This window comes from Bufo gargarizans, chromosome 9 (genome assembly GCF_014858855.1).
Source record: "Bufo gargarizans isolate SCDJY-AF-19 chromosome 9, ASM1485885v1, whole genome shotgun sequence".
Lineage (NCBI taxonomy): Eukaryota > Metazoa > Chordata > Amphibia > Anura > Bufonidae > Bufo > Bufo gargarizans.
The window spans coordinates 15,865,474-15,882,850 of NC_058088.1; the positions used below are offsets into that span (position 1 = coordinate 15,865,474).

General features: G+C 45.9%; 1 protein-coding gene across 2 annotated transcripts in view; it reads right to left on the reverse strand.

The window, feature by feature from the left end:
- Positions 1–17,377, reverse strand: part of VARS2 (valyl-tRNA synthetase 2, mitochondrial) — a 47,322-nt gene that overhangs the window by 20,381 nt on the left and 9,564 nt on the right. The gene's annotated exons all lie outside the window — the stretch shown is intronic.

Here is a 17,377-nt window from a genome sequence, read left to right on the forward strand (position 1 = left end):
TTTAGGCCCAGAACCCAGGCAGAGGAGAAAGGTCCCGTAACAGACAATCTGGCTTCATGTCAGCAGAGAATCAGTCTTCATATCATAGCCTAGAATCAGGCTTCACGTCACCCACCACTGTAAGAGTCAATTTTCATAAATTTAGGCCCAGAACCCAGGCAGAGGAGAAAGGTCCCGTAACAGACAATCTGGCTTCATGTCAGCAGAGAATCAGTCTTCATATCATAGCAGAGAATCAGGCTTCACGTCACCCACCACTGCAACAGTCAATTGTCATAAATTTAGGCCCAGCACCCAGGCAGAGGAGAGAGCTCCCGTAACAGAGGATCTGGCTTCATGTCAGCAGAGAATCAGTCTGCATGTCATAGCAGAGAATGAGGCTTCACGTCACCCACCACTGCAACAGTCCATTGGCATATATTTAGGCCTAGCACACAGGCAGAGCAGAGAGGTCCCGTAACAGACAATCTGGCTTCATGTCAGCAGAGAATCAGTCTGCATGTCATAGCAGAGAATGAGGCTTCACGTCACCCACCACTGCAACAGTCCATTGGCATATATTTAGGCCTAGCACACAGGCAGAGCAGAGAGGTCCCGTAACAGACAATCTGGCTTCATGACAGCAGAGAATCAGTCTGCATGTCATAGCAGAGAATGAGGCTTCACGTCACCCACCACTGCAACAGTCCATTGGCATATATTTAGGCCTAGCACACAGGCAGAGCAGAGAGGTCCCGTAACAGACAATCTGGCTTCATGTCAGCAGAGAATCAGTCTGCATGTCATAGCAGAGAATGAGGCTTCACGTCACCCACCACTGCAACAGTCCATTGGCATATATTTAGGCCTAGCACACAGGCAGAGCAGAGAGGTCCCGTAACAGACGATCTGGCTTCATGTCAGCAGAGAATCAGTCTGCATGTCATAGCAGAGAATCAGGCTTCACGTCAGCCACCACTGCAACAGTCCATGGTCATAAATTTAGGCCCAGCACCCAGGCAGAGGAGAGAGGTCCCGTAACAGACAATCTGGCTTCATGTCAGCAGAGAATTAGTCTGCATGTCATAGCAGAGAATCAGGCTTCATGTCAGCCACCACTGCAACAGTCCATTGGCATATATTTAGGCCTAGCACACAGGCAGAGGAGAGGTTCATTCAACTTTGGGTAGCATCGCAATATAATGGTAAAATGAAATAAAAATAGGATTGAATGAGGAAGTGCCCTGGAGTCCAATAATATATGGTTATGGGGAGGTAGTTAATGTCTAATCTGGACAAGGGACGGACAGGTCCTGTGGGATCCATGCCTGGTTCATTTTTATGAACGTCAGCTTGTCCACATTGGCTGTAGACAGGCGGCTGCGTTTGTCTGTAATGAAACCCCCTGCCGTGCTGAATACACGTTCAGACAAAACGCTGGCCGCCGGGCAGGCCAGCACCTCCAAGGCATAAAAGGCTAGCTCTGGCCACGTGGACAATTTAGAGACCCAGAAGTTGAATGGGGCCGAACCATCAGTCAGTACGTGGAGGGGTGTGCACACGTACTGTTCCACCATGTTAGTGAAATGTTGCCTCCTGCTAACACGTTGCGTATCAGGTGGTGGTGCAGTTAGCTGTGGCGTGTTGACAAAAGTTTTCCACATCTCTGCCATGCTAACCCTGCCCTCAGAGGAGCTGGCCGTGACACAGCTGCCTTGGCGACCTCTTGCTCCTCCTCTGCCTTGGCCTTGGGCTTCCACTTGTTCCCCTGTGACATTTGGGAATGCTCTCAGTAGCGCGTCTACCAACGTGCGCTTGTACTCGCGCATCTTCCTATCACGCTCCAGTGCAGGAAGTAAGGTGGGCACATTGTCTTTGTAGCGTGGATCCAGCAGGGTGGCAACCCAGTAGTCCGCACAGGTTAAAATGTGGGCAACTCTGCTGTCGTTGCGCAGGCACTGCAGCATGTAGTCGCTCATGTGTGCCAGGCTGCCCAGGGGTAAGGACAAGCTGTCCTCTGTGGGAGGCGTATCGTCATCGTCCTGCCTTTCCCCCCAGCCACGCACCAGTGATGGACCCGAGCTGCGTTGGGTGCCACCCCGCTGTGACCATGCTTCATCCTCATCCTCCTCCACCTCCTCCTCATCCTCGTCCTCCTCGTCCTCCAGTAGTGGGCCCTGGCTGGCCACATTTGTACCTGGCCTCTGCTGTTGCAAAAAACCTCCCTCTGAGTCACTTCGAAGAGACTGGCCTGAAAGTGCTAAAAATGACCCCTCTTCCTCATCCTCCTCCTCCTCCTCCTGGGCCACCTCCTGTTCCATCATCGCCCTAAGTGTTTTCTCAAGGAGACATAGAAGTGGTATTGTAACGCTGATAACGGTGTCATCGCCACTGGCCATGTTGGTGGAGTACTCGAAACAGCGCAACAGGGCACACAGGTCTCGCATGGAGGCCCAGTCATTGGTGGTGAAGTGGTGCTGTTCTGTAGTGCGACTGACCCGTGCGTGCTGCAGCTGAAACTCCACTATGGCCTGCTGCTGCTCGCACAGTCTGTCCAGCATGTGCAAGGTGGAGTTCCACCTGGTGGGCACGTCGCATATGAGGCGGTGAGCGGGAAGGCCGAAGTTACGCTGTAGCGCAGACAGGCGAGCAGCGGCAGGATGTGAACGCCGGAAGCGCGAACAGACGGCCCGCACTTTATGCAGCAGCTCTGACATGTCGGGGTAGTTGTGAATGAACTTCTGCACCACCAAATTCAGCACATGCGCCAAGCAAGGGATGTGCGTCAAATTGGCTAGTCCCAGAGCTGCAACGAGATTTCGCCCATTATCACACACCACCAGGCCGGGCTTGAGGCTCACCGGCAGCAACCACTCGTCGGTCTGTTGTTCAATACCCCGCCACAACTCCTGTGCGGTGTGGGGCCTGTCCCCCAAACATATGAGTTTCAGAATGGCCTGCTGACGTTTACCCCGGGCTGTGCTGAAGTTGGTGGTGAAGGTGTGTGGCTGACTGGATGAGCAGGTGGAAGAAGAGGAGGAGGAAGCCGAGAAGGAGGAGGTGGCAACAGGAGGCAAAGAATGTTGCCCTGCGATCCTTGGCGGCGGCAGGACGTGCGCCAAACAGCTCTCCGCCTGGGGCCCAGCTGCCACTACATTTACCCAGTGTGCAGTTAGGGAGATATAGCGTCCCTGGCCGTGCTTACTGGTCCACGTATCTGTGGTTAGGTGGACCTTGCTACAGATGGCGTTGCGCAGTGCACACTTGATTTTATCGGATACTTGGTTGTGCAGGGAAGGCACGGCTCTCTTGGAGAAGTAGTGCCGGCTGGGAACAACATACTGTGGGACAGCAAGCGACATGAGCTGTTTGAAGCTGTCTGTGTCCACCAGCCTAAATGACAGCATTTCATAGGCCAGTAGTTTAGAAATGCTGGCATTCAGGGCCAGGGATCGAGGGTGGCTAGGTGGGAATTTACGCTTTCTATCAAATGTTTGTGAGATGGAGAGCTGAACGCTGGCGTGTGACATGGTTGAGACGCTTGGTGACGGAGGTGGTGGTGGTGGTGTTGGTGGTACATCCCCTGTTTGCTGGGCGGCAGGTGCCAACGTTCCTCCAGAGGCGGAGGAAGAGGCCGAGGCGGCAGCAGCAGAATAGGCCGAGGCGGCAGCAGCAGAAGAGGTAGCAGGGGGAGCCTGAGTGACTTCCTTGGTTTTAAGGTGTTTACTCCACTGCAGTTCATGCTTTGCATGCAGGTGCCTGGTCATGCAGGTTGTGCTCAGGTTCAGAACGTTAATGCCTCGCTTCAGGCTCTGATGGCACAGCGTGCAAACCACTCGGGTCTTGTCGTCAGCACATTGTTTGAAGAAGTGCCATGCCAGGGAACTCCTTGAAGCTGCCTTTGGGGTGCTCGGTCCCAGATGGCGGCGGTCAGTAGCAGGCGGAGTCTCTTGGCGGCGGGTGTTCTGCTTTTGCCCACTGCTCCCTCTTTTGCTACGCTGTTGGCTCGGTCTCACCACTGCCTCTTCCTCCGAACTGTGAAAGTCAGTGGCACGACCTTCATTCCATGTGGGGTCTAGGACCTCATCGTCCCCTGCATCGTCTTCCACCCAGTCTTGATCCCTGACCTCCTGTTCAGTCTGCACACTGCAGAAAGACGCAGCAGTTGGCACCTGTGTTTCGTCATCATCAGAGACATGCTGAGGTGGTATTCCCATGTCCTCATCATCAGGAAACATAAGTGGTTGTGCGTCAGTGCATTCTATGTCTTTCACCGCTGGGGAAGGGCTAGGTGGATGCCCTTGGGAAACCCTGCCAGCGGAGTCTTCAAACAGCATAAGAGACTGCTGCATAACTTGAGGCTGAGACAGTTTCCCTGGTATGCATGGGGGTGATGTGACAGACTGATGGGGTTGGTTTTCAGGCGCCATCTGTGCGCTTTCTGCAGAAGACTGGGTGGGAGATAATGTGAACGTGCTGGATCCACTGTCGGCCACCCAATTGACTAATGCCTGTACCTGCTCAGGCCTTACCATCCTTAGAACGGCATTGGGCCCCACCATATATCGCTGTAAATTCTGGCGGCTACTGGGACCTGAGGTAGTTGGTACACTAGGACGTGTGGATGTGGCAGAACGGCCACGTCCTCTCCCAGCACCAGAGGGTCCACTAACACCACCACGACCATGTCCACGTCCGCGTCCCTTACTAGATGTTTTTCTCATTGTTATGGTTCACCACAACAACAAATATATTATTTGGCCCAATGTATTGTATTCAAATTCAGCGGGATATAAATTTGAGGCCTAGTATTTAGGCGCTGGGTGACCGGTATGGATTTAGTGACAGAATTAGACTTGGAAATGCACAGAAGCGTGTGTGTGAAGTTATTCTGAATGACCCTATGTGCACCTTCAATATTATATACCCTTTTAGGGATAGATTTCAAATAGCTCTGATATAGCAGAAACCACTAAATTATGAAATTGCTAAATTGGGAATTGTACTTCAACCCAGAACAAAAAATGTGCTTTGACGGACACTAAATATCTTGCCCAGCAACAACAGTACAGCGGTGGGTAACGAGAGATTTAGAGGGATTTAAATTTGAGGCCTAGTATTTAGGCGCTGGGTCACCGGTATGGATTTAGTGACAGAATTAGACTTGGAAATGCACAGAAGCGTGTGTGTGAAGTTATTCTGAATGACCCTATGTGCACCTTCAATATTATATACCCTTTTAGGGATAGATTTCAAATAGCTCTGATATAGCAGAAACCACTAAATTATGAAATTGCTAAATTGGGAATTGTACTTCAACCCAGAACAAAAAATGTGCTTTGACGGACACTAAATATCTTGCCCAGCAACAACAGTACAGCGGTGGGTAACGAGAGATTTAGAGGGATTTAAATTTGAGGCCTAGTATTTAGGCGCTGGGTCACCGGTATGGATTTAGTGACAGAATTAGACTTGGAAATGCACAGAAGCGTGTGTGTGAAGTTATTCTGAATGACCCTATGTGCACCTTCAATATTATATACCCTTTTAGGGATAGATTTCAAATAGCTCTGATATAGCAGAAACCACTAAATTATGAAATTGCTAAATTGGGAATTGTACTTCAACCCAGAACAAAAAATGTGCTTTGACGGACACTAAATATCTTGCCCAGCAACAACAGTACAGCGGTGGGTAACGAGAGATTTAGAGGGATTTAAATTTGAGGCCTAGTATTTAGGCGCTGGGTCACCGGTATGGATTTAGTGACAGAATTAGACTTGGAAATGCACAGAAGCGTGTGTGTGAAGTTATTCTGAATGACCCTATGTGCACCTTCAATATTATATACCCTTTTAGGGATAGATTTCAAATAGCTCTGATATAGCAGAAACCACTAAATTATGAAATTGCTAAATTGGGAATTGTACTTCAACCCAGAACAAAAAATGTGCTTTGACGGACACTAAATATCTTGCCCAGCAACAACAGTACAGCGGTGGGTAACGAGAGATTTAGAGGGATTTAAATTTGAGGCCTAGTATTTAGGCGCTGGGTCACCGGTATGGATTTAGTGACAGAATTAGACTTGGAAATGCACAGAAGCGTGTGTGTGAAGTTATTCTGAATGACCCTATGTGCACCTTCAATATTATATACCCTTTTAGGGATAGATTTCAAATAGCTCTGATATAGCAGAAACCACTAAATTATGAAATTGCTAAATTGGGAATTGTACTTCAACCCAGAACAAAAAATGTGCTTTGACGGACACTAAATATCTTGCCCAGCAACAACAGTACAGCGGTGGGTAACGAGAGATTTAGAGGGAATTAAATTTGAGGCCTAGTATTTAGGCGCTGGGTCACCGGTATGGATTTAGTGACAGAATTAGACTTGGAAATACACAGTAGCGGGTGTGTGTGAAGTTATTCTGAATGACCCTATGTGCACCTTCAATATTATATACCCTTTTAGGGATAGATTTCAAATAGCTCTGATATAGCAGAAACCACTAAATTATGAAATTGCTAAATTGGGAATTGTACTTCAACCCAGAACAAAAAATGTGCTTTGACGGACACTAAATATCTTGCCCAGCAACAACAGTACAGCGGTGGGTAACGAGAGATTTAGAGGGATTTAAATTTGAGGCCTAGTATTTAGGCGCTGGGTCACCGGTATGGATTTAGTGACAGAATTAGACTTGGAAATGCACAGAAGCGTGTGTGTGAAGTTATTCTGAATGACCCTATGTGCACCTTCAATATTATATACCCTTTTAGGGATAGATTTCAAATAGCTCTGATATAGCAGAAACCACTAAATTATGAAATTGCTAAATTGGGAATTGTACTTCAACCCAGAACAAAAAATGTGCTTTGACGGACACTAAATATCTTGCCCAGCAACAACAGTACAGCGGTGGGTAACGAGAGATTTAGAGGGATTTAAATTTGAGGCCTAGTATTTAGGCGCTGGGTCACCGGTATGGATTTAGTGACAGAATTAGACTTGGAAATGCACAGAAGCGTGTGTGTGAAGTTATTCTGAATGACCCTATGTGCACCTTCAATATTATATACCCTTTTAGGGATAGATTTCAAATAGCTCTGATATAGCAGAAACCACTAAATTATGAAATTGCTAAATTGGGAATTGTACTTCAACCCAGAACAAAAAATGTGCTTTGACGGACACTAAATATCTTGCCCAGCAACAACAGTACACCGGTGGGTAACGAGAGATTTAGAGGGAATTAAATTTGAGGCCTAGTATTTAGGCGCTGGGTCACCGGTATGGATTTAGTGACAGAATTAGACTTGGAAATACACAGTAGCGGGTGTGTGTGAAGTTATTCTGAATGACCCTATGTGCACCTTCAATATTATATACCCTTTTAGGGATAGATTTCAAATAGCTCTGATATAGCAGAAACCACTAAATTATGAAATTGCTAAATTGGGAATTGTACTTCAACCCAGAACAAAAAATGTGCTTTGACGGACACTAAATATCTTGCCCAGCAACAACAGTACAGCGGTGGGTAACGAGAGATTTAGAGGGAATTAAATTTGAGGCCTAGTATTTAGGCGCTGGGTCACCGGTATGGATTTAGTGACAGAATTAGACTTGGAAATACACAGTAGCGGGTGTGTGTGAAGTTACTCTGAATGACCCTATGTGCACCTTCAATATTATATACCCTTTTTGGGATAGATTTCAAAGAGCTCTGATATAGCAGGAACCACTAAATTATGAAATTGCTAAATTGAGAATTGTATTTCAACCCAGAACAAGAAATGTGCTTGAACGGACACTAAATAACTCGCCCAGCTACAGCACTAGGGACAGATTTAGCTGGATATAAATTTGAGGCCTAGTATTTAGGCGCTGGGTGACAGGTATGGGTTTAGTGACAGAATTAGACTTGGAAATACACAGTAGCGGGTGTGTGTGAAGTTATTCTGAATGACCCTATGTGCACCTTCAATATTATATACCCTTTTAGGGATAGATTTCAAATAGCTCTGATATAGCAGAAACCACTAAATTATGAAATTGCTAAATTGGGAATTGTACTTCAACCCAGAACAAAAAATGTGCTTTGACGGACACTAAATATCTTGCCCAGCAACAACAGTACAGCGGTGGGTAACGAGAGATTTAGAGGGAATTAAATTTGAGGCCTAGTATTTAGGCGCTGGGTCACCGGTATGGATTTAGTGACAGAATTAGACTTGGAAATACACAGTAGCGGGTGTGTGTGAAGTTATTCTGAATGACCCTATGTGCACCTTCAATATTATATACCCTTTTTGGGATAGATTTCAAATAGCTCTGATATAGCAGGAACCACTAAATTATGAAATTGCTAAATTGGGAATTGTACTTCAACCCAGAACAAAAAATGTGCTTTGACGGGCACTAAATAACTTTCCCAGCTACAACAGGACAACGGTAACGAGAGATTTAGAGGGATTTAAATTTGAGGCCTAGTATTTAGGCGCTGGGTGACAGGTATGGGTTTAGTGACAGAATTAGACTTGGAAATACACAGTAGCGGGTGTGTGTGAAGTTATTCTGAATGACCCTATGTGCACCTTCAATATTATATACCCTTTTAGGGATAGATTTCAAATAGCTCTGATATAGCAGAAACCACTAAATTATGAAATTGCTAAATTGGGAATTGTACTTCAACCCAGAACAAAAAATGTGCTTTGACGGACACTAAATATCTTGCCCAGCAACAACAGTACAGCGGTGGGTAACGAGAGATTTAGAGGGAATTAAATTTGAGGCCTAGTATTTAGGCGCTGGGTCACCGGTATGGATTTAGTGACAGAATTAGACTTGGAAATACACAGTAGCGGGTGTGTGTGAAGTTACTCTGAATGACCCTATGTGCACCTTCAATATTATATACCCTTTTTGGGATAGATTTCAAAGAGCTCTGATATAGCAGGAACCACTAAATTATGAAATTGCTAAATTGAGAATTGTATTTCAACCCAGAACAAGAAATGTGCTTGAACGGACACTAAATAACTCGCCCAGCTACAGCACTAGGGACAGATTTAGCTGGATATAAATTTGAGGCCTAGTATTTAGGCGCTGGGTGACAGGTATGGGTTTAGTGACAGAATTAGACTTGGAAATACACAGTAGCGGGTGTGTGTGAAGTTATTCTGAATGACCCTATGTGCACCTTCAATATTATATACCCTTTTAGGGATAGATTTCAAATAGCTCTGATATAGCAGAAACCACTAAATTATGAAATTGCTAAATTGGGAATTGTACTTCAACCCAGAACAAAAAATGTGCTTTGACGGACACTAAATATCTTGCCCAGCAACAACAGTACAGCGGTGGGTAACGAGAGATTTAGAGGGAATTAAATTTGAGGCCTAGTATTTAGGCGCTGGGTCACCGGTATGGATTTAGTGACAGAATTAGACTTGGAAATACACAGTAGCGGGTGTGTGTGAAGTTATTCTGAATGACCCTATGTGCACCTTCAATATTATATACCCTTTTTGGGATAGATTTCAAATAGCTCTGATATAGCAGGAACCACTAAATTATGAAATTGCTAAATTGGGAATTGTACTTCAACCCAGAACAAAAAATGTGCTTTGACGGGCACTAAATAACTTTCCCAGCTACAACAGGACAACGGTAACGAGAGATTTAGAGGGATTTAAATTTGAGGCCTAGTATTTAGGCGCTGGGTGACAGGTATGGGTTTAGTGACAGAATTAGACTTGGAAATACACAGTAGCGGGTGTGTGTGAAGTTATTCTGAATGACCCTATGTGCACCTTCAATATTATATACCCTTTTTGGGATAGATTTCAAATAGCTCTGATATAGCAGAAACCACTAAATTATGAAATTGCTAAATTGGGAATTGTACTTCAACCCAGAACAAAAAATGTGCTTTGACGGACACTAAATATCTTGCCCAGCAACAACAGTACAGCGGTGGGTAACGAGAGATTTAGAGGGAATTAAATTTGAGGCCTAGTATTTAGGCGCTGGGTCACCGGTATGGATTTAGTGACAGAATTAGACTTGGAAATACACAGTAGCGGGTGTGTGTGAAGTTACTCTGAATGACCCTATGTGCACCTTCAATATTATATACCCTTTTTGGGATAGATTTCAAAGAGCTCTGATATAGCAGGAACCACTAAATTATGAAATTGCTAAATTGGGAATTGTATTTCAACCCAGAACAAGAAATGTGCTTGAACGGACACTAAATAACTCGCCCAGCTACAGCACTAGGGACAGATTTAGCTGGATATAAATTTGAGGCCTAGTATTTAGGCGCTGGGTGACCGGTATGGATTTAGTGACAGAATTAGACTGGGATATGGCCAAAAAATGAACAGACTATTGCTGGTTAAATGCACTTGGTGTGACAGCTTCACCCTGATGTAGGCTTTAGCCAAAAAACAACCACACCATTGAGGGTTAAATGCACTTGGTGACAGGCGCAGCTTGCCCCTGATTTTGTATATGGCCAAAAAATGAACAGACTATTGCTGGTTAAATGCACTTGGTGTGACAGCTTCACCCTGATGTAGGCTTTAGCCAAAAAACAACCACACCATTGAGGGTTAAATGCACTTGGTCGCAGCTTGTGCTGGCGCACCACAAGACACAAAATGGCCGCCGATCACCCCAGAAAAATGAGACTGACAAACGGTCTGTGCAGCCTAAAAACAGTGAGCAATTGAGGATCAGCAGCTCAATGATCCACAGCTGCAGATCGATCAGTTAATCAAGTCCTTTGGAGGAGTTAATCTGCCTAATCTCGCCCTACTGTCGCAGCCGCAACCTCTCCCTACGCTAATCAGAGCAGAGTGACGGGCGGCGCTATGTGACTCCAGCTTAAATAGAGGCTGGGTCACATGGTGCTCTGGCCAATCACAGCCATGCCAATAGTAGGCATGGCTGTGATGGCCTCTTGGGGCAAGTAGTATGACGCTTGTTGATTGGCTGCTTTGCAGCCTTTCAAAAAGCGCCAAGAAAGCGTCACAAAAGCGCGAAGAAAGCGACGAACACCGAACCCGAACCCGGACTTTTACGAAAATGTCCGGGTTCGGGTCCGTGTCACGGACACCCCAAAATTCGGTACGAACCCGAACTATACAGTTCGAGTTCGCTCATCCCTAGTTAAGGACCTAATGAGGGTGTGCACTCTACAAAATGAAGATTAAAGGGGTATCCCCACATGGGGAATTTATAGCAAATCAATAGAATATGCCATATATGTCCGATAGGTACAAGTAGTACCTCTGGGCCCCATCTCCTGAACAGGGCCTCGAAGTGAACTTGCTGGTTCTGCTCTTTTTGGAAGTCTCATAGCGATGGTAAGGACGCCATGCATGTGATGTGTGCTCCCCATTCACATTGGGGCCCTGTCGAATTCTGTCAATATGCCACAAATGTCCCAAATGGGAACCCCCCTCTAGTATTCATTGACATCTATGTAGAGCTAGGCCAAGGCATACACTGGTGCTGAGGAGGCTTCCTCACATCCAGCACTGACGTCAGCATGAACGCACTGCTGCCATTGTTGCCTCCCCTAATTAGGGTTGTTGCGGGTATCGAAATTTCGATACCCAATCGATACTTTTGTCCCGGTATCGATACGATACCGGGATTTCCGTTTTTTCAATACTGGGCTGCGCTTCTGCGCAGTCTAGTATCTCTGAACATGAGCGCGCTGCTATCAGCGCGCTCATGTTCTCTCAGCAGCACGGGGAGAAGGAAGCTGTCCTCCCTCCCCCTGTGCTGCTGCCGCTGCCACCAATGAGAAGAGAGGGGGGGAGGAGGGGCGGGCGCACCTGGCCACCAATGAGGATAGAGGGGCGGGCGCTCTGCGCTACCAAATAGGACTATTCCCATTTCCCACAGAGCGGCGCCCAGCGATGTCCCAGCACTCACCATTAGTCCTGGGCGCCGCTCCGTTCGCCCACAGTGCCCCATTACTGTCTCCTCTCCTGCTCCACATGCTACTGATTACTATCGGAGCGATGGGAGGAGACATCAGCTTCACTAGTGGGCGTTCCTTCTCCCTGAGCTGCGATTGGACAGCGCTACAGCCAGGGAGAAGGAACGCCCACTAGTGAAGCTGATGTCTCCTCCCATCGCTCCGATAGTAATCAGCAGCATGTGGAGCAGGAGAGGAGACAGTAATGGAGCACTGCAGGTGAACGGAGCGGCGCCCAGGACTAATGGTGAGTGCTGAGACATCGCTGGGCGCCGCTCTGTGTGGCCTGATAGTGAAAGTCAGTCTAACACAATACAGGAGGCGGGTGCCGGCAGCAGAATTGCATTGCCGGCACCCTGCCCCTGACAGGGAGCTGCGATCAGAGGCAGTTAACCCCTCAGGTGCGGCACCTAAGGGGTTAACTGCTGATCTGCCAGTACCCGCCTCCTGTATAAAGGGGTAATTTATCATTGGTGGTTCAGTGTGCCCCTCAACCCCCCATCCCATTAAAATCATTGGTGGCACAGTGCGCCGGCCCCTCTCAACACCCCAGTATTAAAATCATTGGTGGCAGTGGCCACAGGGACCTCTCCCCTCCCCCTCATTGGTGGTGCAGTGGCAGCTTCTGATCGGAGCCCCAGCTGTGTAAGCCTGGGGCTCCGATCAGTTACCATGGCAGCCAGGACGCTACAGAAGCCCTGGTTGCCATGGTAACATCCCTGATGCTGTGTGCACAAAGCACAGAGCAGCAGGGACAGTGTGAAGTCCTATTCACCCTGATGGAGCTGAATAGGACAAGGGATGAAAGATCCCAGGTTCTAGCCCCTAAGGCTACTTTCACACTTGCGTTCAGAGCGGATCCGTCTGAGACGGATCCGCTCATATAATGCAGACGGTGGATCCGTTCAGAACGGATCCATCTGCATTATATTGTAAAAAAAAATTCTAACTGTGAAAGTAGCCTGAACGGATCCGTCCAGACTTTTACATTGAAAGTCAATGGGGGACGGATCCGTTTGAAGATTGAGCCATATTGTGTCATCTTCAAACGGATCTGTCCCCATTGACTTCCATTGTAAACATTGTAAGTCTGGACGGATCCGCTTGCCTCCGCACGGCCAGGCGGACACCCGAACGCTGCAAGGAGCGTTCAGGTGTCCGCCTGCTGAGCGGAGCGGAGGCTGAACGCTGCCAGACTGATGCATTCTGAGCGGATCCGCATCCACTCAGAATGCATTAGGGCAGTACGGATCCGTTCGGGGCCGCTTGTGAGCCCCTTCAAACAGAGCTCACAAGCAGACACCCGAACGCTAGTGTGAAAGTAGCCTAAGGGGGGAAATAGTTATTAACCCCTTAAGGACCGAGGACGTACCGGTACGCCCTATTTCCCGAGTCCTTAAGGACCGAGGACGTACCGGTACGTCCTGACTTAAAATCTGCATTCCGGCGCCGCGGGGGTTAATCGGAACGGGACGCCGGCTGAAATCATTCAGCCGGCATCCCGTAACAATGCAGGGGGGGGTCATTTGACCCCCCGTGTCGGCGATCGCAGCAAACCGCAGGTCAATTCAGACCTGCGGTTTGCTGCGCTTTTTGCAGTTTCTGATCCCCGCGGTCCCTGACCGCGGGGATCAGAAACTTCAGAGTGCCTAAAATCAATATTGCGCACCCCCCCCTGCACCCCTGCATGATTTGATGGCGGCGGGTGGTGCAGGGGGGGTGTCGCAGGCGGTGGGGGCGTTGCGGGAGGCGGGCGGTGCGGCAGGCGGGATCGCGATCCCCCGCCCGCCTCCCATTGCATAATCGTTGGCGTCTAGTGGGTTATACCAGGGTGCCAGCACATTGCTGGCACCCTGGTATAAACGGCTGACATCGGTGATGCGATGTCAGCCGTTTAACCCTTTCCATGCAGCGGTCCGTACGGACCGCTGTATGGAAAAGGTTAACAGCGCAAGGAGCTCCCTCCCTCTCCGATCGGGGGGCTGCTGTGCCTTTGCAGCCCCCCGATGGGAGAGGGAGAGAGCCCCCAGAGAGCCCCCCGAAGCCCCGTCCTCACCCTTCCCCGTCTGCGAAGTTGTGACAGACGGGGAAGGTTCCCATGGCAACAGGACGCCTGCTCAGGCGTCCTGCTGTCCATGGTGCTGAACAGATCTGTGCTGAAAGCATAGATCTGTTCAGTGTAAGTAAAATACAGTGCAGAAACCTATATAGTTTCTGTACTGTATTTTACAGACATCAGACCCACTGGATCTTCAAGAACCAAGTGGGTCTGGGTCCAATTTTTTTTAAAAAAGTGAAAAAAGTTAAGATAAAATAAAAAAACATTTATCACTGAATAAAAATAAAATAAAAAATACACTACACATATTAGGTATCGCCGCGTCCGTAACGACCTGATCTATAAAACGGTCATGTTACTTTCCCCGCACGGTGAACGCCATAAAAATAAAAAATAAAAACTATGAGAAAATTGAAATTTTGCCCACCTTACTTCCCAAAAAAGGTAATAAAAGTGATCAAAAAAGTCGCATGTACGCCAAAATAGTACCAATAAAACCGTCATCTCATCCCGCAAAAAATGAGACCCTACTCAAGATAATCGCCCAAAAACTGAAAAAACTATGGCTCTTAGACTATGGAAACACTAAAACATGATTTTTTTTGTTTCAAAAATAAAATAATTGTGTAAAACTTTTATAAATAAAAATAAAGTATACATATTAGGTATCGCCGCGTCCGTATCGACCGGCTCTATAAAATTATCACATGACCTAACCCCTCAGGTGACCACCGTAAAAAAAAGAAAAAAAAAAGTGTAAAAAAAGCTATTTTTTGCCATCTTACGTCACAAAAAGTGTAATAGCAAGCGATCAAAAAGTCATATGCACCCCAAAATAGTGCCAATCAAACAGTCATCTCATCCCGCAAAAAATTAGACCCTACTCAAGATAATCGCCCAAAAACTGTAAAAACTATGGCTCTTAGACTATGGAGACACTAAACAATTTTTGGGTTTTAAAAATGAAGTTATTGTATAAAACTTACATAAATAAAAAAAATTGTATACATATTAGGTATCGCCGCGTCCGTGACAACCTGCTCTATAAAATTACCACATGATCTAACCTGTCAGATGAATGTTGTAAATAACAAAAAAAAAAAACGTGCCAAAAAAGCTATTTCTTGTTACCTTGCCGCACAAAAAGTGTAATATAGAGCAACCAAAAATCATATGTACCCTAAACTAGTACCAACAATACTGCCACCCTATTCCGTACTTTCTAAAATGGGGTCACTTTTTTGGAGTTTCTACTCTAGGGGTGCATCAGGGGGGCTTCAAATGGGACATGGTGTCAAAAAAACTGTCCAGCAAAATCTGCCTTCCAAAAACCGTATGGCATTCCTTTCCTTCTGCGCCCTGCCGTGTGCCCGTACAGCAGTTTACGACCACATATGGGGTGTTTCTGTAAACTACAGAATCAGGGCCATAAATAATGAGTTTTGTTTGGCTGTTAACCCTTGCTTTGTAACTGGAAAAAAAATATTAAAATGGAAAATCTGCCAAAAAAGTGAAATTTTGAAATTGTATCTCTATTTTCCATTAAATCTTGTGCAACACCTAAAGGGTTGACAAAGTTTGTGAAATCAGTTTTGAATACCTTGAGGGGTGTAGTTTCTTAGATGGGGTCACTTTTTTGGAGTTTCTACTCTAGGGGTGCATCAGGGGGGCTTCAAATGGGACATGGTGTCAAAAAAACTGTCCAGCAAAATCTGGCTTCCAAAAACCATACGGCGCACCTTTCACTCTACGCCCCGCTGTGTGGCCGTACAGTAGTTTACGGCCACATTTGGGGTGCTTCTGTAAACAGCAGAGTCAGGGCAATAAAGATACAGTCTTGTTTGGCTGTTAACCCTTGCTTTGTTAGTGGAAAAAATGGGTTAAAATGGAAAATTAGGCAAAAAAATGAAATTCTCAAATTTCATCCCAATTTGCCAATAACTCTTGTGCAACACCTAAAGGGTTAACGAAGTTTGTAAAATCAGTTTTGAATACCTTGAGGGGTGTAGTTTCTTAGATGGGGTCACTTTATGGAGTTTCTACTCTAGGGGTGCATCAGGGGGCTTCAAATGGGACATGGTGTCAAAAAAACTGTCCAGCAAAATCTGGCTTCCAAAAACCATACGGCGCACCTTTCACTCTACGCCCCGCTGTGTGGCCGTACAGTAGTTTACGGACACATATTGGGTGTTTCTGTAAACAGCAGAGTCAGGGCAATAAAGATACAGTATTGTTTGGCTGTTAACCCTTGCTTTGTTAGTGGAAAAAATGGGTTAAAATGGAAAATTAGGCAAAAAAATGAAATTCTCAAATTTCATCCCAATTTGCCAATAACTCTTGTGCAACACCTAAAGGGTTAACGGAGTTTGTAAAATCAGTTTTGAATACCTTGAGGGGTGTAGTTTATAGAATGGGGTCATTTTTGGGCGGTTTCTATTATGTAAGCCTCGCAAAGTGACTTCAGAGCTGTAGTGGTCCCTAAAAATTGGGTTTTTGTAAATTTCTGAAAAATTTCAAGATTTGCTTCTAAACTTCTAAGCCTTGTAACATCCCCAAAAAATAAAATATCATTCCCAAAATAATTCAAACATGAAGTAGACATATGGGGAATGTTAAGTCATCACAATTTTTGGGGGTATTACTATGTATTACAGAAGTAGAGAAACTGAAACTTTGAAATTTGCTAATTTTTCCAAATTTTTGGTAAATTAGGTATTTTATTATGCAAAAAAATTAATTTTTTTGACTTTATTTTACCAGTGTCATGAAGTACAATATGTGACGAAAAAACAATCTCAGAATGGCCTGGATAAGTCAAAGTGTTTTAAAGTTATCAGCACTTAAAGTGACACTGGTCAGATTTGCAAAAAATGGCCTGGTCCTTAAGGTGAAAATGAGCCCGGTCCTTAAGGGGTTAAATAAAAAGTGTAAAAAAAAAAGTAAAAAAAACCCCACCAAAATATGAAGTATAAATGACCCCCTTTTCCCAATTTCACATATATAAAATATATAAATAATAAACATATTACATATCGCCACGTCAGAAAAGTCCAAATTATTAAAATATAAAAAAAAAAATCTAGGTGGTGAACGCCGGAACAGAAAAAAAATTAATAAAAACTGCGCGATTCGCCATTTTTAAACATGCGGAATGCACGTGGCTTTTTTGGTTTATTTTTTTTTTCGCGTGGTATCGAATGGTATCGAGTATCGCAATACTTTTTCATGGTATCGAAACCGAATCAAAAATTTGGTATCGCAACAACTCTACCCCTAATTACATATATGAAGCTGAGGATGCTCCAGCATGTGGGAAACGGACATGTGGT